The sequence below is a fragment of the Sorex fumeus genome, unplaced genomic scaffold (assembly GCF_029834395.1).
Source record: "Sorex fumeus unplaced genomic scaffold, SorFum_2.1 ptg000043l, whole genome shotgun sequence".
Taxonomy (NCBI): Eukaryota; Metazoa; Chordata; class Mammalia; order Eulipotyphla; family Soricidae; genus Sorex; species Sorex fumeus.
In genome coordinates this window covers 33,252,778-33,274,474 of record NW_026606100.1, presented here as the reverse complement: position 1 = coordinate 33,274,474, position 21,697 = coordinate 33,252,778, and the positions used below count along the sequence as shown (strand labels likewise).

General features: G+C 53.9%; 1 protein-coding gene across 2 annotated transcripts in view; it reads left to right on the top strand.

The window, feature by feature from the left end:
- The window catches only part of SH3PXD2A (SH3 and PX domains 2A), a 194,713-nt gene that overhangs the window by 51,591 nt on the left and 121,425 nt on the right, over positions 1 to 21,697 (top strand). The gene's annotated exons all lie outside the window — the stretch shown is intronic.

Sequence of the window (21,697 nt, the reverse complement as noted above, 5' to 3'; positions counted from 1 at the left end):
TTTCACACATGTGTGGTGTGTGTCTCTGATACATGCAGCGGCACGGCAGCAGGGATTCCACAGTTCCATTGTTTTTTTTTTTTTCTATCTCTCCAGCCCCTATTTCATTTTTATTTTATTTTATTTTTTTTTTGTGTGTGTTTTAATTTTTTTTTCCCCCTTTATTTTATTTTATTTTTTTTTAAAGTTGTAGATTTACAATTTTTTGTGCTTTGGTTTCAATTATACAATGATCAGATACCCATCCCTCCACCAGTGCCCATTTTCCACCACCATGGATAATATCCCTCCCACCCCCATCCCCCCATCCTCCCCACAGTTCCATTGTTCATGCCTCCCCCGATGCCCGCTAATTCGACTCTTTGGACGATACATGATTTACACGCATGCCAGCCTACACGGTCTCGAGTTGGAAGGCACTGCCAGGGGAGTTCACGCCACCCATTGGAGGGGGAAAGACAAGCGAAGCTGTGGGCTGCAGGAATCCCCGAAATCAGGTCTGCCCCCCTCGGACTCTCCTCTCTTCTCTGGGATCTGTCTGCAGCCCCTTGTTGCCTTATATCCCTAGGAACTCAGTTGTCACGGCTCCTGAATTCTTGTTGTTGTTTTTTTTTTTCCTTTTTGGGTCACATCCGGCAATGCACAGAGGTTACTCCTGACTCATGCACTAAGGAATCACTCCTGGTGCCACTTGGGGGACCATATAGGATGCTGGGAATCGAACCCAGGTTGGCCACATGCAAGGCAAACGCCCTACCCGCTATCTATTGCTCCAGCCCCATGGCTCCTGAATTCTGTATCTTGTGCTTTCTAGAAGCAGAGAGATGGATGCTGGATTTTTTTCCCCCGCTAGTTCCAAAGGAGCTATGTTCTAGAGGACACTTGCATTGGCTGGCCCGAGTCAGGGGTTCCTCTCTGGACCAGTCGGCACGTCCATGTTCAGTGGCCCAGGCATGACCATCGGGGCCTACCCCTGGGTATGGGTGGCAGGCACCTGATCGGGCAGAATCTTTGTGAGTTGGGCAGCAGAGAGGTTCGAGATTCTGACTCGGGGCAGTGAGACCTGCCCACTCTGGATCCTCATGACCAAGGCCTGCTGCTCCCCGTGTAACCTTTGGTGGTGACTCATCTTGGTGGGACCAAGGTCTGCACGTTTGTCCCCTAGTGTCTGATTTTATCTCCGTGTCCTGACTGCTTTCCCCCAGGAGATGAGCGAAGGCGAGCCAGCTTCCTGTGTTACAAATCCCCTCTGATCCAACAATATGGGATTGAATATCCATTGAGGGCAGGATTGAAAGCCACTCCTTAGCCGCCCGCCTTCTTCCTCTTTCCCCTTCAATTCCTGTCCAATCTCCTTGGCTCCTTCCGGCATAAACTGGTAGGATTTGCTGATACCCCATCAATGGGTTAGTGTGCAGGACAGGAAATGATAACTTAGTTGGGGAGACGGAACCCTGAAAGGACTCATTGATGAGCCGGGGGTGGGGGGGAGCCTGGGAGTCAGTAGAAACTCTCAAGTCAGAACTTTCCTCCCTGCTTGCTCGCTGCCCTGCCCCCCACCCTCTCCCCAGTGCAGAATCTCACAGCAAAGGAATGCCACTGCCCCCACCCCCTCTCCTCCCCCACCCCCCCACCCCCGTGTGAGGAGGGGCCCTGCAGAGAGTGACTGTCCTGGAGACCCACTGTGGAGAGGACACACCAGAGTTGTTTGGAATTGAACCCTGGGCCGGAGCGGAACACCTTGGAGAACCCATTTTACAGATCTTGTGATGTGATGGCTTTGGCCAGCTGAGGGGAACGTCCTGATTTATCCACTGTTGACTGAAGTATGGTGATGCCTAGAGAGGAAGAGTCATAGGCACCAATGTTAGTGCCAGTCACCAGGTCCTGGAGAGAGAGAGAGAGAGAGAGAGAGAGAGAGAGAGAGAGAGAGAGAGAGAGAGAGAGTTCACAGTGGGTAGGGCGTTTGCCTTGCACGCGGCCAACCCGGGTTCGATTCTCAGCATCCCATATGAGCCCCTGAGCACCGCCAGGGGTAATTCCTTAGTGCAGAGCCAGGAGTAACCCCTGTGCATCGCTGAGTGTGGCCCCCCCCCCAAAAAAAAAGAGCGGCTTCTTTGAGCCGCATTTTTCAGTCTGTTTCCAGCTATGGCCATCTTCTGAACGCATCTGTCTCCGGAGGTCCCACTGACAGGATTTTCTCTTGTGGACTATCCCGGGGTCCCCTGGGAGGGGGGGCATGTGACCCCAGTTGAGAAATGTTGGCTTATCCTTTAGTCCCTGGCTCTGTCGGCAGGTGTCAGGAGAGAGGAACCCCTCTTCTCTGCAGAGTGAGGTGCCCATCCCGAGGGCTGTGCAGAGGGTGCCGAGCAGATCCAGGCTGCTCTCACACTCGTCAGGGAGTCACGCAGCATCCTGGGGATGCTGAACTGCACCTGCCGCACCCCTCAACCCAGCCCATGGAGGAGCTCGTGCCTCAGGGCCTGCCATGGGAGGATGGGGGGGTGCTCACTGCGTGGGGCAGGTCTCAGGCATGTTCAGCTCTTCCCCTGGGAGACGCGGATCCTCCTGCTTTGTGGGGGGCCTAATCATCCCTTGATTCTGGACCTTCTGGGGGTTACAGTGTCCTGTGAAAATCCAGTGAAAAGCCTCTCCCTGGAAAAGCATTTGTGTGTGGCTTACTGTGTCGAGTCACTGTGTGCTCAGATCCTTCATCCTCCTTCCTGTCTCGACTCCTCTGTTGCTGTTCACCGGGGGCTTTGTTTGCCATATTTGGATGGGGACGGTGGGTGTGGATGCCTCCTTGAGGGACTCCTGGGCTCCCAGCACACACATCTCCTGTGCCCAGCTTGGCTCTCCTGCACTTCCGCTCTCTGCTTCTCCTTCTGGTGGTGTCTTCTCTTCCTGGAGGGGCTCTGGGCATAACAGGGAGCACAGGCAAGTGATTCCAGTGTTGTCCCAGGGTCCTTCTTGCTTGATTCGGGGATGGAGGGAATCCCTGACCTACCCATCCTACCCAAAGCTTCAAATGGGAGGCCCTGAAGGCCCCGTAGGCCTCGGTTTCCCCACTTCTCCCTCTCAGGACTGCAGTTTTCTCACCCACCTGGCCTGCATGATCCCCCAAGCCTGATCACAGACGTAGCTATAAATCAAGATATCCCCCTGAGTGGTCATCCTAAAAGCTTCTCCCAGGATCAACCCTGGCATGCACTGGGGTGGGCAGGAATGGAGCAAGAAGGGGTGACTTGGAGGAAAACTGGGCCTCCTTGATATGGCCCAGGTCCTCTGAGAACCCTCCACAGCCTTGATTCACACTGGCCACAGTGAAAGGCTTCTGGACACGCGATGACCAAAATTCCACTGAGAATCAATCTGATCTTGAATTCTAGATGTTTCTAGCAGTGCTCACCCGTGTAGCATGAGAAAGAGTTGGGAGAGGAATAGGCCCCAGAAGGGTTCAGCGTCCTGGAGACCCTGGTGGGATACCACGAAGCTGTCATTGATTGGGAAGAAAAACCCCATATATCTCCCATGCTTCCTGAGCCTCAGGCTCTCAATGCAGAGGTCATGTGCATCCCCCGCTCCTATCCCCAGTTCCCCCCCCCCCCCCCCCATATGCCGGCTACCGGCTACCTGCTACTTTCAAAGCCCTGAGTAAATACAAGCTATCCAGTTTGAGTTCCAGGGATGTAGTCACTATTTTTATATTATTTTAACTTGAGGGCACTTGCAGCACTGCTGAGGGAGAGAGGCCACTCCAAGTGGCGCTAGGTGTGTGGGCAGAGCCAGATGGTGCTGGGGACCAAGCAAAGCCTCTCCCAGAGCATGGACTCCAGCCCTTGGGGGTCTCCCTGTCCCTCCTCTCTCTGTCCCTCCCATTTTAAAAAAAAAGTATGAATAGACCCCAAATACCATTTGAGCCATACTTATACTAATGCAATGAGTCATTTATTAGAAATTGAAATTTTGGGGCTCGAGTGATAGCACAGCGGGTAGGGCATTTGCCTTACATGCAACTGACCTGGGTTTGATTCCCAGCATCCCATATCGTCCCCTGAGCACCGCCAGGGGTAATTCCTGAGTGCAGAGTCAGGAGTAATTCCTGTGCATCACTGGGGTTACTAAAAAAAAATTGAAATTTTATTGAGGCCTGTATTTTTGCTTGCTAATCTGGCAGCTGCTCATGGTGAGGGTACAAAGATGAATCAGTCAGACTGGACGATAGACTGCCCCCAATATGTGATACTTTTGCAGGAGAGTAGTGGCATGTGCTAAAAAACCACTGTGTGGAAAAGGACAGAGTCCTTCCTCTCCAGGAATTACATCTGATGGGGAAAGTTGACTCCAGATCAATGCAGTCCACTGTCGATGAAAGAAACACTGGATGGAAGTACAGCCAGCCCGGCTCAGAGGAGGAAAGGCTTTCTTCCAGGGAAGGGGCAACCCAAGAAAATGCCCACATGCTTATGTGGCAGCAGTGCAAAGTAATGTAGCCACATATTCCCACTGCAGTTTGAGGGATTTGGTTGTTGAGAATTAGAGTTATCAGGGGGTCTGAGTGGTCATCCTTAAAGCTTGTATGTATATGTATATGCTTATATGTACATATGTACATTTATGTCTGTCTGTCCATCAATCCATCATCCATTCATTGTCCGTCCATTCAGCCAGCGAGCCAGTCATCCACCCATCTACTCATTGTCCATCCATTCACCCACCTATCCATCCATCCATCTATATATCCATCTGTCCACCTATCCACTCATCCATCTATTCATCCACCCACCCATCCATCCATTCACCTATTCATCTACCCACTCATCCACCAACTCATCCATTTACCATATATCATTTACCTGCCCACCCACCCACACACCCACTATCCATTTACCCATATATTCATTCATCCTCCACCCACCCATCTACCATCCATCTATTTATTCATCCATCTATTCATCCATCTATTCATCCGTTAACCCACCCATCTATTCACACATTCATCCATCCATCCTACACCAATCCATCTACCACTCATTCATCCATCCATCCATCCATCCATCCATCCATCCATCCATCCATCCTCCACAGTCTAGCCAGTATCCAGTGCCTACCTGCCTTCTGTGTCTCTAAAGGTGTGCCAGGCTTGGAATTTATTAGTGAGCAGATCTCATTACAGCTTTTATGAGACTCTTAGCTTAGTGAGAGAAGACAGATTTTAAGAAAAAAGTGAAGTCTGGGAAATGACGCAGAGAGCTGGAGCAAGCATGCCTTTGCACATGGGAGCCCTTGGGTTCTGTCCCTGGCACCACAAGGTCCCCCCAGTGCCATCACTGGGACTGACTCCTAAGTGCCAAGCCATGGATGGCCTCTGGGCACCACTGCTGGGTATGACTCTAAAAAAAGAAAGAAACACGATAGTATTTTGTACTCTTCCAAATGCTATAAAGAAAAATGCCTTAGACAGGTTATAGGGAAACCTTATACTCTGAGATCAGGGCAGGCTTTCCTGAAAAAGTGTTGTGGAATATTTTGGCAGGGATTGGGGGGAAGGGGGTAGGGGAGGGGGAGGGGACTCTCCCAGGTGGTGCCCAGGAGGCCTAGGGGCCTGGCCTGGTGATTTCCAGCCAGCCTGGCTGGCGGTTCGATGGCTGCCCAAGGATGTGGTGCAGCTCAGAGTCTGCAGAGCTGGGGATGATCGCAGATGGAGCTGGGGCCTCCAGGATTGCACCTGGTGGTGCTCAGGGATCAACCGAGGATTAACTGTGTGCAAGGAAGAGCCTAAGGCTCTATAATATCTCTCTGGCCTTGAACAAAATGAGTTTGCTCTGACAGATGAGGAGTTATTTTGTGACTGAAATCGGGTTCTGTGGTGCTTCTAGTGAAAGCATCAGCGTCTCTCCCCAGGTGAACTCAAGAATGTACATAGGAGGCGCTCGTCACCGTCTTGGTCATTCGCACCCATGAACCCTCTCACAGGCAGCGTGATGTGACCTTCGACTCTCTGCCCTAGACCCTTTCCCCCTCTTCTGCCTTGACCTTCAGACTCTGTGGTTCTGTCTCCTCTCCCTCTGGGTCCTCGCCCTGAACCCAGCCCCTCACCCTCCCGGCCGGGAGCCGCAAAAACCACCGCCTTGCTCTGTGTGCAGCTACTGGCATTGGTAGAAGTTTGCAAGACTGTGTTTTGGTGGCTTTATTTTTAGGGGGCAGCAGACCTGGTGGCACTCGGGGGCTATTTCTGGCTCTGTTCAGGAGCAGCCCCTGTCAGTTGCTCAGGGTTTAGTGAGGTGCCAGGGCTAAAACCAGTCAGTCACACACATGTGAGGCAGACACCTTAACCGTCTCTCCAGACCACATTTTAAAATTTTCAGTAATGGGCTGGAGCAGTAGAACAGAGGGTACACTGCTTTCCTTGCACATGGCCGACACAGGTTCAATCCCCTGCACCACATGTGGTCCCTTGAGCCCTGCCGGGAGTGATCCCTGAGTGCAGAGCCAGGAGTAAGCTCTGAGCATCGATCCTTCACACCCATGAACCCTCTCACAGACCCCAAAACTAAAATAAGAAAAAGAGGGGCTGGAGCTGGCGAGATAGCGTAGCGCGTAGGGCATTTGCCTTGTACGCGGCTGGCCCTGGGTTTGATTCCCAGCATCCCGTATGGTCCCCTGAGCACCGCCAGGAGTAATTCCTGAGTGCATGAGCCAGGAGTAACCCCTGTGCATTGCCGGGTGTGGCCAAAAAATAAATAAATAAAAGATTTTCAGTGAAGTCTAGTTTCTGGGTGCATCATAGGTGCACAAGAACCATGATCTGCCATGGGTGTTGGAGAAGGGAAATTATTTCTGCTATCACAGAAAGTTCTATGGGACCAAGCTGCTCCAGATTACCTGGATGACACAGCTGGCTGGATAGGGCTTTCTGCCCCTTTAAAGGGCCCTGCCATCCTCCCAGCTCACCCCCAGCTGTCATCTGAAGTCCCCTGGAAGTCCAGCAGGAGAGGAAACAGGTTCCTCAGTGGTTTTTCCCATCCACAGAGCAGCTCAGTTCCACTGGGCTTCCGGTCACCTGTGCTGGAGGCCAGGTCAGTTAGGAGAGAGGGCTTCTAAGGGCAGCTCGGATGTCATGCTGGGAGCAGGGAGAAGAGAAGCTCTTGGCCTCCAAATGGAAATGGGTTTCTTCTAAAAATAACTGTGCAGTCAACCCTACCTGACCCTGAAAGGGACCTGGCCCCGAGGGAGCCGCCTGGCAGAGGCCTGAGGTCAAAGCTTCGTGTTCTAGGGGGTTTGGATTCGGTGGCCTCTCAGGGGAGGAGAAGGAGGGCCAAGGGGCCAGCTGCTCTGAGCTGCCTTCTCGGGGGTGGCCTCTGTGAATCTCACTCAGCTCCTTCACGGTGAAGTGTCTCCTCCAGGCCTGGCTCCACTGAGGGCCGACGGGAAACTTCTCTGCAGCGCCATGAAGGGTGTTTCTCAATTCTACCGACGAGGCAAGGCGCCGGGCGACCGTAATTGCTCTGCAAACACTGAGTGCTTGGTGTTCTGGCCCTTCAGCCTGAACCCGGGCCAGTGAGTACACAGGGCCAGTATTTGATCAGGGAGCAAAGGGCCCTTCACTCCCCCCACGCTGCTTAGAAGAGTTAAGAGAGTTGTTCAGCTTCGCTCCTTTGCGCCTTTGCTCTTAACCTATTTTGAAGAGCTTTTATCTCTCCTCCTGATTCATCCCTCTAGACTCTCCACCCACGTGGCCCAGCCCAGGGCCACACTCACTTTCCAGCTTCCAAATCGCCCGGCTAACGAGACCAACCCCTGAGTCACTCATCACTCACTTGGCTTTGTGTGTGGTGGCGGGGTGGAGGAGGGGAATCCTGGGGTGTCATTTAGGGAGAGCGAGGGGGACACTGGGTCTTAAGAATTATCAAGAGTTTTAGTCCAAGTCCCTCCCTTGGCAGGTACACAGCCGTGTGCACTTGGCCTCTTCGTTATATTTGTATGAGCTTTGTTGGGTTTCACATTCGGGATAAGGGCTCGGCAAGAGGTCAAATTAAGGTGATCCTGGGACAGTGCCAGAGATCAGTGTGAGCGCGGGAGGGGTGGGGGCATGTCTCTCCTGCCGGCTCGATTCTTGCATCACCTGGACAAGTTCTGTGTTGTTGGAGACCCTGGACCCTCGGCTCGAGGCAAGGCTGGTGAGGGGAGGCAGCTTGCCAAATGTAAGGACAGTTTTGAACCAGGGGTTCTAGAGCCTTCCAGCAGCTGGGGCAGTTTCAGCTCCAGCAGTGAGGTGGCTCATGTGTCCAACGCAGAGGGTCTTGGCCTGGCCTGAGGTCAGCGGCCAGCCCAGACAAGCCCCGGAGAGCTGCAAATTGGTCACCCAGGCAGACTCGGTCACTTCCTCAGTGGCCGTCCACAGACGAAGGCTGAGTGATGTTGAGGTGCTCGTCTCACTTCAGCCATGGTCAGACGCATGAGGTTGGTATCCAGGCTGCAGATGGAGCTTCCAGAATGTTCTTCACAAATGGCCAGTTTGTGAAGTTTCAAAACAATGTTTATGACGTGATAGCAATTATGCAAAGGCAGCAGGACATTTTTTTTTACATACATGCATATGCATTGTTTTTAAAGATCTAGGTGAACAGGTCTGTGGATATGGCTCTAAGAGGTGATGCACCTTTTCCTGTCATGTGTGAAACCCTGAGCTGAATCTCTGGCACCACATGGCCCCCGAGCACCAATGGTTATGACACTGTTGGCTCTTAGCTCTGCTGGATTCCAAGTACTGCAGCACCATCCTGAGCGCTGAGCCACCAGGCCTGCATCACCGGTTCCTGGGGTAGTTTCACCCGTCTTGGTCTCTATGAAAAAAAAATGGAAACTGGGGGTCAGAGTGATAGTACAGTGGTTAGCGCACTTGCCTTGCATGTGGTTGGTCTGGGTTCAATCCTCGGTATCCCATATGGTCCCCTGAGCACCACCAGAAGTAATTCCTCAGTGCAGAGCCAGGAGTAACCCCTGAGTATCTCTGGGTGCGGCCCAAAAACCAAAAATAAAATAGGAACTGAGCTTGAGAGAGCTCAGAGGGCTGGAGCACAGGCTTTGCATGCAGGAGGCCCAGATTCGATCCCTGGCACCACATGGTCCCCCAAGCACCTCTGGGAGCAACCCCAAAGTGCCATGCCAGATGTGGCCCCCAACTAAACACATAAATAAAATTGAAAACAGAAAGGAAATTATTTTCATGTGACGTCTGCAATACTAATATTTAATCATTTAAAAGGCAGCTGAGGGATGAGAAGGGGGACGTAGGAGGTTCAGTCACATCCCCGATGTTCAATTCCCCTCTACAAGGACAGAAAACACATGTGGTAGGGCAGGGCTCATGCTCTGAGGGCCCGAGTTGTGCAGGATGCTATGGACCCATCTGGCACCTCAGGTCTGCCTGAGCACTGTCAGTTCGAGCACTGCCTGAGAACCTCCCCCAAATCAACAGACAACAGAAGCAATTCTAACAAGGGGAAAGAAAACGAAGATAATTATTTAAATCATATCACCTCAAATTTCCTTCTCCGTTATTCTCCGTTATTAATATGCAATGGGATTATAATCACTGCCAGCAGAGCTGAGACCTGTGCAGATACATCATCTTGTCAGACTGGAATCTTGTATTCGAATGTGGCTTAACCCCCAGAAACTCTGTCTGGGCTAGAGGCCCACAACACCCCCACAGGGACCTGCCCTGGGGGTGCTGGGGTTCCCAGGCAGGGATGCTGGGCCTGGTGGCCAGCTTCCGAGATCAGCTCCAACTGTATGACCTCTGGGAAGTCGGCTAGCCTCTGAACCTCAGTGTATATGTCCATAGAATGGGGATAGTAAAAATCCCTGCTTTGGGGGTAGGGGTCAGAATGAGATGGCACAGTGCCGGGTGGGACAAAGAAGCAAGAAACTCCCTGGGCTGACCCTCAAAAGAGTCTCAAGAGCATAACTGGCTGCCCCGCCTCCCCAGTCTGGAGCCGTGGGTTCTTACTGGACCCCATTACTTGGGCTTGACTCACACCAGAGGCTGGAGACCTACGATGGGGGCAGCACGGGGTTCCAGGGTAAACGTGTCCCCTCTAAAGTGCCTGCAACACCAGTAGGAGATGCCACCTTGGAAAGTGCATCACTGGGCCTCGGTGCTCCGTTGCTCTTGGGAAGAGCTGCCTTTCGGGTTCCTGCAGAATCACGGGGATTTCAGGGGTGTCCTTGGAGGGCCCTATGGTGTCTTCCCTCTACCCTGGAGCCAGCTCCTAGCCCCGCTCCCTCTCACCCCTGTGGCCGGAGGGTGACCTCCAACTCCCTTCTAGTCTCTCCTGATTCCCCAAAGGTGAGTGGGGGGGGAGGGGGAGGTCCAGGTGAGGTATGACCCCAGCCCTGGACTCCTGGGGAACTTTCCCCAGCTCCCCTCCCAGCCTCCCAGCAGCCCCTCACCACACACAGGCTGGCTTTCTCTTTCTGCACTCTGGGCGGATGGAGTTTGCAGCTGCCCAGTGGCCCCTCTCTTGGGCAGTCCCCGTCCCCTTCTCTCCTCCCAGGCTGGGCTTGGAGGGGGGCCTGTGTATAGAGGAGGGTGTCCACCGTGTATAGGCTGAGAGGGGAGAGGTGGCACGAATGGGCACACACAGCTGGACCTCTGGCCAGAAGAGAGTGGGCCCCAGAGGAGGGAGCAACCCCAGAACCATCACAGCCTGATGCGGTTACTGGGGGCTCCCCACGGCCCATGGCTATGCTGGGAAATGAACCATCCCCTGTGCAGATGGGGTGGGAGTGGGAGGAGTGCACCTGTGTGCGTGGGGTGCATGCCTGCCATGGCAAATGCCAGGCTGTCCCAGGAGCCTTCCCTTGCACCCTGGGGAGTTAGGAGCCCCTCGTCCCTCTCCCTTGCCAGCCTCTGCCCGCCCGCCACCCCCCCAGAGAAGCCCCTTTGCAGCGCTGGGGAAGTTGTACAAGTGGCACTTCCTCTGGGCTCCGGGCACAGCTCCTTTCCGGGGCTCCAAGCCTCGGGATAGGCGCGAGCGTGTGGGCACCAGGGGACTTGGGGACATCCTGCAGGACTCATGCCAATGTCTCTTTGTGGGAGAAGTCAGCTGTGTGGTGAGTGTCAAAGGATGGGGGACATATTTGTCCACTGGAGTGACTGTGTCTTGGGGAATGGGGACCCCGAAAGGCCCTTCATCCTCTGCCAGGTTGGCAGCTCTCTGGCATGTTCTCTGGCGGGGACCAACAGCCGTCCATCTGCCCAGCCATGCCTCAGGATCTATCCAGAAGACAGACGAATTAGCACCTCTCAGTGGCAGAGTCTCCTTGAGCTGAGGGTGTGGGACCCTCCCGTGGGCCCTGCTGTCTGAGAGGTGGGCAAGGCTCCAGGCCTGGCGCCACCCTAGAAGTCCTTATCATTCATTCCGTCAAGAAATCTCGCCTCCCATGCAGACTTGCTTTGTCTGGGGCCCGGGGCGAGCAGGGAACCCCTGAGCCTGCAGAGAGGTTCCTGGTGGGAGTGGGGGGGATGCACAGGGCAGAGATCACTCCAGCTCCTCCAGGGGTCAGAGGGTGGGATTGGCTGCTCCCCGGAGCTCTGCCCCCATGTCCTGCCCACCCCCACCCTTGTCTCCTGGGCAGCTGGGAACCAGAACCAGCTGCGGGCACGCGGGCACACGCGGTGCCGAGCACCCTGCTTTCCCTGCCGAGTCATTCGGGGTGTGCTGGGGCGTGGCGTGTGGCGTCAGGGCACCCCAGGGTGGGGGTGGGGGGCGTGACCGCCTCCTCCCGTCCCAAGCCTGAAGGGCTGACCTAGAAGACTCAGCTCCGTTCCCAGGGCCCCCATCCCCGCTCCTTAGCTAACCAAGGGGAGAGTTTCCTGGAGGGGTGGGGGACAGTGTCCCCTCCAAACTGGAGAATGAAGGGAAGGAAGATCTTTGGAGGTAGATCGGTGAGTGCTCCCTCTCCTTCATCCCCACCCTCTCCTCTCTCTCCCTCCCCCCTTCTCTCTGTCTGTCTCTCTTTCTCTCTCTCTCTCTCAGTCCCTTTCTGTCTGTCCCTCTCTCTCTCTTCCTCTCTCCCTCTGTCTCTCCCTTGCTCTCTCTCTCTCTTTCTCTCTCTCTCTTGCTCTCTTTCTCTCCCTCCCTCCCCCTTCCCTCCCCTCCCCTCCCCTCCCCATACAGTCTAAAGCTTCAGTTCTAACCACATCACCTCCTTCCCTCAGGAGGGAATTTCAATCACTCCGTCTCTGTGGTGAGTGTGTAGTCACAGCATCAGACTTGGCTCTGCAGACCCCGAGACAGAAAGCCAGACTTCTCCATGGAGGGGAAGGGGGGGGGGGACACTAGCCAGGTCCATAACTTTGGCCTGGGCTGGAGCCTTCAACTGGTGGTAGTGTGGGGGCAGGGCCAAAGGCATGTTTGGGGTGAGCAGCCAGGGTGTAGACCCACCGCTGAGTTCTCCCAGCCGGGGCTTTGGAGGGCATCATCCTTGTCTTCATCCATTGGCAATTTTTGTTTGTTTGTTTGGGGGCCACACTCAGCAGTGCTCAGGAGTTTCTCTTGGCTCTGTGCTGGGGTGAGGTTGGGGGTTGGCAAAACTCCCAGTGATGCTCAGGGGACCATGTGGTGCCGGGGACTGAGCCCTGGGCTTCTGCGTGCAAAGCTTGTGTTCAGCCCTTTGACTATCTCTCTGGGCCCTGGCTTTGCGTCTGGCTTTTGCAGAGCTAAGGAGCTGGGTGGTGACACAGGCCACATGGACCACGGGAACTGTGTGCTGGGGTTGTGTGTGTGGGGGCGGGGGCAGAGTTGGTGGATCCTGCCTCCTGGGAAGTGCGCGCTCAGATTGGGAGTTGCTAGAGAATTGGAGCTGTTGGTTTACATTCCGTCTTTAGCATGGCCAGGGCGGAGGGGAAACTGGAGATTTTCATCCAGTTGTTTGCTTGTGATTTGGGAGAGCAATATCCACTCGAGCTCAGAACTTATTCCTGGCTCTGATCAGGGACTTGGTGGGCCATCTAGGGGGGTGAGGATTGAATCTTGGTAGGCCGCGTGCAAGGCAAGTACCCTACCCACTGTACTACCACTGGAGCCCTGAAACTGGAGATTTTTGACATCCCGGAGATCTTGGTAGTAGGACAACCTCAGATCCTCAAAAAAGCATGTGGGCTTCTTCTTCTTTTTTTTTTTTTTGCTTTTGGGTGAGACCTGGCGATGCACAGGGCTTGCTCCTGGCTCTGCACTCAGGAATTACTCCTAGCGGTGCTCAGGAGACCATATGGGATGCTGGGAATCGAACCTGGGTTGGCTGTGTGCAAGGCAAATGCCCTACCCACTGTACTATCACTCCAAGCCCTGTATGTGGGATTCTTAGCGCCCCTGTTTGCTCCTCTCCAAGCAGAGCATTATCTTGGGGACAGATGGGAGTCCAGATTCTGCATCTCAGTTCCTCTTGCCAGCCAGGCGGCTGGGCCGCTAGTGACCAGCTTGCTGGGAAGTGACCCCCACAGAGAGTCTCCCGGGAACACTATGCCAGGGAGCTGCGGGCAGTCTTATTAGGGGGCAGTCATTCTTGCAAAGAGGGCAGTGGTTCCAACGTGTCTCCAGGGGCTTGCCACGTGTCCGACGTCCTCAGAAGCAAGCCCTAGGCTCCCCGTGCTGTCTCAGTCGGAGATTCCTGTCTGGAGTAGATGTGGCCGGGGCTTGGCTCCATCAGCTAATTAGGGGCCATTTATCTGGTGCCCAGCAGAACTAAGTGGCTCTGCAGGAAGCTGGAGCTCAGTGCTGGCTGGCGGGGTGGGGGACTGGGAAGGAGGTGAGGAATACAAAGGGGACGGGGCAGGGCCTAAGTGGGCCACAGTCAGAGTCACCTTCAAGGAAAAACCCGGACCGGAAGCCCACAGCTGGCGCACAGCAGTGGCTCCTGTCCAGAGGTTGGGGCCTAATGCCGATGGGCGCCCCTTCTTCCGTCGAGATCCCCAGGCCCTATAGGGTTGTGTGTGTGGGGGGGGGGCTGGTCTCCATGGTTTCCAGGGCTCCCCTCCTCTTGGAACTTGGTGCCAAGGCGGAGGAATTGACCGTGTATGGGCATGGTCCGTCCTGTGGGGCCTGTCAGAGTCTGTCCCTCATTCTGTTACGTTTTGTTTGGGGGTCACACCTGTTGGTGCTGGAGATGGGACCTGGGGGTCCCTCACTCCTGTTGTGCGTTGGGCCCCTTTGGTACAGTGGGGCATGGGCTGGTTTGGACCGCGTGGGTGGTTTCTGGGCTGTGTGGTTGGCGGCGCTGCCCGGAGGTGGTGGGGAGCCCCAGCCCCTCGGAGAGATGGACCCCGCTGCCCTGCTGGGGGGCTCAAGCAGGACAGGGGGAGCTGAGCAGACTGTTTCCATGCCCACACCCTGGCCTTCTTGCAGGCGCTCCTCTGTGCTGAGGTCGGGCCCCTTCCAACAGCTCCCGTGCCCACCTGCTTCCCACTATGTCACTTGTCATCACAGAGCTGACTGTCCCCACCTCCACCCCAGGGAAGAAGCACGGCATGAGGGTCCCCTCCTGATGGTGCTCTGGAGGTCATGGGCCTGGGGTTCCTGCAGGCATTTGCCCTTTACCCCCTGAGCCATCTCCTGGACCCTAGTTCTATCTTTGAAACCAGGAGCAAACTGGGGGTCGTTGCAGAGCTGCTCCCACGAGGGTCTCCTGCCCAGGCTGGTGGGAGTGAACGGGAGTTGCCCTGAGATGTCAGAGCTGGAGGTACATCTAGAAAATCTGGGGGTGCATCTGGGCTGAGCAGGGTTTTCTAGGGACTTTGGGGCTTTCCTCTTTCCCCTCTGAGTCCCCTTACCCCGCTCCTCAAATGTGAAAAAGCACCAGAAGGTCCTTGGCTGAAGGGCCCTCCAGAAAGGAGAGGTGTTTCTAGGAAGTGATTCCTGGGGGGCTTAAATGGTTCACCCAGGGGCCAAGAAGAGGCCAGAGCAGCAATGCCATCAGGATAGAGTATACCCGCTGGTCAGCCCTAACTAGAATACACTCTCAGGCCTGTTCCCTAGCCATCAGGATAGAATATACTCTCAGGTCAGCCCCTGATGCCATCAGACTAGAATACACCCTCAGATCAGCCCCGTCTTCCATTGATTAGAATACACTTAGATTGGTCCCCCCCTCCCACTGAGACTCTTCCTTTGGCCCCTGAAACACCCCCCAGCCTTTAAATCCCTGCTCCATCCCCTGAGATCCCTCTCTAGACACTGACAACCCCCCTTCAGCCCCTGAAACACCCTCCTGTCCCTTAGGACCCCCCTTCAGTCACTGAGACCCTCTTCCGGCCCGTAAGACCCCCCTTCTAGCCACTGAGATTCCCTCCTTCGGCCCCTGAGACCCCCTTCTGGCCACTGACCCCTCTCTGGCCACCGAGACCCCTCTCTGGTCACTGAAATCCCCCTTGGGCCCCTCAGACCCCCCCTCTGGCCCCTGAGATCCCTCTCTGTCCCCTGAGACCTCTCTTCCGGCCACTGAGACCCACCTCCACTTGGCCTCTTGCCTCCCACCAGTGCCACTCTCTGTGTGTCATCAGATCCCACCCACTTCTTGTGACCTTTCTGGAGGACACACCCTGTGTGGAAACTCCCAGCTGCCACCCCTGCCCCTGTGGCCAGACCCCTGCCTGCCCCTCCAGCCTTGCCCGCACCCTGCCTTGGCTGTCTCTGAGCTCATGCACACCCAGGTCTCAGGGCGCACAAAGAACCCGCACCCCCTTCTCTGCTGTCGGGACACGTCCCACTCAGTGACCCCCCCTTCTTTCCCCTGCATCCCCACTTTGCTGTACGCAGGGCATGCTACTGGGACACTCACGGTCGCTATCGGATGGAATCTTCGGGGTGCAACATTGAGGGCTGACAGATTTCAGCGTGCAGACACATTACCGAGTGATCCTGCTGAATCGCAGGTTCTGGGGCTAGGGACCATCTCAGATGCCAGGAACACGTGCCTGGTTATGCGCAAGACCCTAGTTCAGTCGTGCCCCGCTGCCCAGTCCCATGGGGTATAGCTCTGATGATCCCCCAGCACTGCTGGGATGACTTGGGTGGCCTCTTGTACTGCTGGATCCAAGTGGCTCCACATTGCCAGGCCCCAACATTGGTGCCTCCAGCCCTATTGGCTGAATAGCAGGAGACATCGCCCCCTAGGACCCTGGTGCTCTTTGGGACCCTGCCCCTCAAAAAAAATTAATGTAGGTGCTGAGTCAGCTGATCTCACATAGCTGAGACTTTGCGTTCCCACTGCTCAGATGATGTGTCCCCTCCACTCGAACTTTTCTTGTTCTTTATTCCTTTCTTTTCTTTAAAATTTATTTATTTATTTGGTTCATTTGGTTTCGGGGGCCATACCCAATCATGCTCATGATTTACTTACTCCTGGCTATGCACTCAGGGATCACTCCTGGCAGTGCTCAGGGCACAAGATGGGGTTCCAGGGATTGAAACCAGGTCAGCCACATGCAAGACAAGTGCCCTCCCTGTTGTACTATTGCTCCGGATCCCCGCTCATTCTGTTCTGTTTCTTCCTGCTCTCCATACATGCTTCATCCCAGTGGAAATTTATGATCAGGTAGAATTTGACCAGTTGAACTAACTTGGGCTCTGTGTGAGGAACGCTGTTCCTGTAGTTCCCAGCAGCTTCCGTAGGCTGGTGGGAGCACCTCAGACGGAGTGGTGATCCTGGGGGCTTCCATGGTTGGGAGTTGGGGTGTCGAGCCGGGGTGAGGAGCACCTTCCCTGTCAGTCAGCTTTGCGTCTCTGTGTGCCTTCTCCAAACCTGTGGAACCAGGATCTCAGGTTAGGGCTCATTTACCTGTGGTGACTTGTCAGGGTCATCTAGCAAGTCCTTATCCCCACCCTTCTCAGCCCTTCTTGGGGAACGCTTAGCAGTCCTGTGATTTGGTGGATCCATTGGGGTGGACGGCAAGGGCTTGGCTTAGGAGCTGTTTTCTGCAGAGAATCTAACGATTGGCTTGGTGGATCTTGGGACAGAACCCTTCAGAGGGACTCTGTTTCATGGCAAGTCTTTCATCTTTAATTCAGTGCAACCGAACTTGCGTGAGTGCCTACACATTAGCCAGGACAGGCTGACCGCTGTGTAACAGCAGTTACCCAGGGACAATAAAGCTTTATTTTCTGCTCAAGTCACCAATCAAAATGAGTATCCAGATGGCTTCACTCCAGGCTTTCAGGAACCCAGGCTTTCCTGAGCCCATGGGAAGATGGGATCAGGTGACCCCATCTTCCAGGGATCCCTGTAGGGTAAGGAAGGGGGTGCTGAGGAGAATTGCAGAGAGACATTATGAATAGACTGGAAGAGGCATCCCTCCTGCTCATATTCCACTGGTAAAGATTCAGTCACATGACTGCACACCCCCTCAAAGGGGACTGGGAAATGTAGTCTTGAGATGTATGCTGTGAGGCAGGGCCAGTTCGCAAAAATAATGACTGACACACTGAGGAGAGAGTGCAGAGGGCTGGAGCTTATGCCTGGCACACATAGGGCCCAGGTGGGATTCCTGGCACCACCTGACTACCATGGCCCCACCAGGTCTGAGCAAGTAGCCCCCCTCATGATTGGGGTGGCCCAAAAACCACACATAAAGGACAGATGCAAGGAGGCAGAGAAGTACGTCTTTTTTTTTTCCCAAAAAAGCACGAGCTGGGGAAGAAAACCCAAAGTGCTGGATCACAGGCTTAGCTCAGTGGAAGCCCAGGGCCCGTCCACTGGCACTGCTTGGTCCCCTGAGCACGGAGCCAGAGCACCACTGGGTGTGGCCCCAGAACCAGAAAATAAAGTCCCAAGAGACTGCTTCTGCTGTCACTGCATGAAAGCACTTTCTATATTCATTTGCCTTTTAAACACAAGCAGCTCCAGGGAAGGAGAAAATCAGGTTTGACGGCTCTGCCGTGGATGAATAACTGAGGCCCAGGGAAGTTCAGTGGCAATAGTCACACCGGGTCACCGGTGGCATTTCCCAGGTGCCTGTTCCCCGTGGAGGTCGTGCAAGCATTTCCCAGGTGGAAAGAGAAGAAAGACCCCTGCTTGGGTTACCCAGCAAGTCCTTGGCAGGGCAGAGCTGGAAGCTTCTGCCATGACACCCATCCACCCATCCAGAGCCCCTTCTCCAAAGGCTGCGAATCTGTGTGCAGGGCGGAGTGGGATGAGCCTCCACCTGGGTAGTTGCAGGGGGAGCTGCTGGCTGGACACCGGTGGGCTCCAGGAGGTCCCCTCTGAAAGCGTCACCCACCTTCTTTGCTTGGAGCAGATCCCAGCCGAGGCCCCACGAGTTCGGATAAAATCATCCCCATCGGCTGCCGTGTGCCTGATGAACTACTGAGAACCCAGTGGCCTCTTACCCACGTTTGGCCTGGGAACATCAGTGGGGCACTGCCCACCAGGCCCCGCCTGCCTTGGACCCCTCCGATAGGTGCTGCTGTGTTTGTCTCCCTGCTGCCTGCTGGCCTCAGGGCTCAGCTCCCAAAGCACTTTCCCGGCACTTGGGTCACGGCCTGGCATCATAACCAGAGTGCCAACAAGGACAGTAATGACACTTAACAGCTACTGTCTATGGGCGCGTAGTCCATGCCAGGCTCTGGGCCAAGCTCATTACACACATGCTCCCATCTAATCCTCTCACCTACCCCAGTAGGCGGGTTTGATCACTGTCCTAGTTTACAGAGAAGGAAATGGCTTTGATGCCAGATCAAGCTATGCACCATTGATTCTGTGTGAGAGAGGGACAGGCAAGAGAGGCATAGAGAGACGCAACCGGAGAACGCAGATGGAACCCAGAGCTTCGCACGTGTCAGGCAAGTGCTCTGTACCGCTGAATCACTCCCATCCCTGTGTATTCTTTGTATTTCCCTCCATGCCGAGTAGGTGCATCTATGTATTCAGAAAAAAAGACATTTGGTAATATATATGAGCCAGTACGTTACCTTTTCACAGTTATGTGTTGGCTGGTGCAATAGCACAGCGGGTAGGGCATTTGCCTTGCATGCAGCCGACCCGGGTTCGATTCCTCCATCCCTCTCGGAGAGCCTGGCAAGCTACCGAGAGTATCTCGCCCGCACGGCAAAGCCTGGCAAGCTACCCATGACGTATTCGATATGCCAAACACAGTAACAAGTCTCAGAATGGAGATGTTACTGGGCCTGCTCGAGCAAATCGATGTGTTGTCTTAATGCGTGTTAGCATGGTGGGGGGAGGGTTCCTGTGTCCCCCAAGGTGCATATGTTGGAGTGCTAACTTGAAGTACCTTGGAGTCTTACCTTACGTGTGGAATTATCCTGGGATGGGTGGAGGGGTTTCCTGGAGAAGTGGAGGGGCACTGAAGGCAGAGATCGTGGTTAGGCAGTCGTCACAGAAGCCCAGGGGGAATGTTGGTAGGCGTGGCCAGAGTCTGGCATGAGACCCCCCCCATTCCCCTTTCCCTGGACCTGCTCAGACCCATGGTACCGACGCCCCGCTCCTGGCCTGTGCAGATGCGCATAGCCCACCCCCACCCGCAGGCTTCTCATTTAGGTCTGTGTTAATTCTGAAATGTATTGGGTTTGCAATACAGGTTAAAGGTAATTCGCACACCAATAGTAGCATAAAGGAGGGGAGTGGGACAGTAACTACATAGGAGTATTTTATCTCTTTATCTCATTGAGTTAGGGTAGTATGAGTCAAGAGTTGATTCTGGCCCCATAAGATGTATGTGTAACCCTTCGGAAGTGATGAAAAGGGGACAGAGAAATAGTACAGGGGGTAAGATGGTTGTCCTGTGTGCAGCTGACCCCATTTCGACCCCCTGGCACCCCCATATGATCCCCCAACCATTGCCAGGAGTGGTCCCTGAGCACAGAGGAGGGAAGAAAGGAAAAAAAGAAGGGAGGGAGGGAGGAAGGATGGAAGAAAGGAAGGAAAGAAGGAAGGAGCCCTTGATTCGCTCCCCAGCACTTCCAGGAGTGACCCCTCAGCGCAGAGCAAGGGGTGAGCTCCTCCCCACAATCAGAGTGTAATGGAACAATCATTTAAAGGAATCTAAATCTTATTTTAGAGAACAAGAGCTCTAGAGGCTCTATTATGTCAAACTATAGACTTGAAAGACACCGTTAATAGATGAAAGATGTTCCCTATCCACACTGTGGGTTGTATTCAGAGGGGATACTCCACAGATTGTGTGCAGAGCCTGTGGATTCCTGTCACACCGCAGCTGGTTTCTAGACAGACATTGACAAGCTGATCCCAAAATTGATAGGAAAAGTGAAGGGACTTTGAGTAATCCAAACAACTATGGAGAAGAAAAACAAGGTCGGGGGACTTAAACTTCCTGATTTCAAAACTTAATACATCATGAGAATGACAAGACAAGAGGCCGGCAGGAAGAAAGTATTTGCAAAAGGCATATCTGATAAATGACTGTGATTCTAAACAAAGAACTCTTAAAGCCCTCAAAAGAAATCTCTGAAAAATATACAAAAAACCTCTCAACCATAAGAAAATGAGGAGCTAGGGAGAGGACTCAGTGGACCGAGCACTTGCGGTGCTTACGGGAAGCCTGGCCGCAATCCCTGGCACCTCCTGGTTTTCTGAGCACTGCAGAGTAGCCCCTATGCACTGAGCGAGGAGGAGTTCCCCACCCCACCCCACCCCACCCCCACCCCCACTCCACTGGCATGCCCCAGATTCCCCACCCAACCCCCAGTCTAAAAAGGAAAACAAACTTGATTAATATAAACAAGCAAAGATCTGAGAGAGATTCTTGCCGTGGACAACGTAAGAGATAGCAAGTTAGCGTATTGCCCTCGTGCCGAGGAGCTGCAGAGAGAGCGCAGCAGGTGAATCGCTTGCACTCAGCCAACCCTGGTTCCATCCCCGGCATCCCATATGGTCCCCCGAGCCCTTCCAGGAGTGATCCCCGAGCACAGATCCAGGAGTAAACCCGGGGTACCACCGGTGGGCCCCAGACAAAAACAATTAAAATTTAAAGTTATTTAACATTCTGTCAGTCAAGAATTGCAGATTGACATAACAATGGGCTGCTGCTACAAACCTTTATTAGAAAAGTGGAAATCCCAAAACAGCAGCCACTCCAAGTGAGGGACAGTGTGGGACCACCTTCGTTCATTGTTGGTCAGAGTCATGAATGACACAGTGCCTTCGAGATTTTTTTTTTTTTAACCAAAGTAAACACACTCTCACCAAATGATTTCAATAAATTCACTTCTTGGTATTTCCCTAAATGAGCTGACTCCGTAAACACATACATCATATACCGAGCAGAATTGTTTATAGCCGCTGTGCTCATCTTTGCCCCAAATATGCAGGCTGCCCCTCCCTTATGCCCTTTGGTGGGAGAAGAGATAATAAATGACCAACATTCAGACAATGGGGCATTATTCAGTACTTTGAAAACAATGCATCAGAAAAAAAAATAATGAGCCAAAAGCCAAGAAAAGAGGAGGTGGAACCTTGTGTGTGTAAGGTGAAGGAAGTAACAGAAGATGATGGGATTCCAGCAGCTCAGCCTTCTGTAGAAAGCTCTGGAGATAATAGAAGCATTGGGGTTAGGAGAAGAGGCGGGACAGGTGGAGCAGAGCAGGATTTTCGAACAATGAGATGATTCTGTAAGATATAATGACGGGTACATGTCACTACGCATTTCTCACAACCC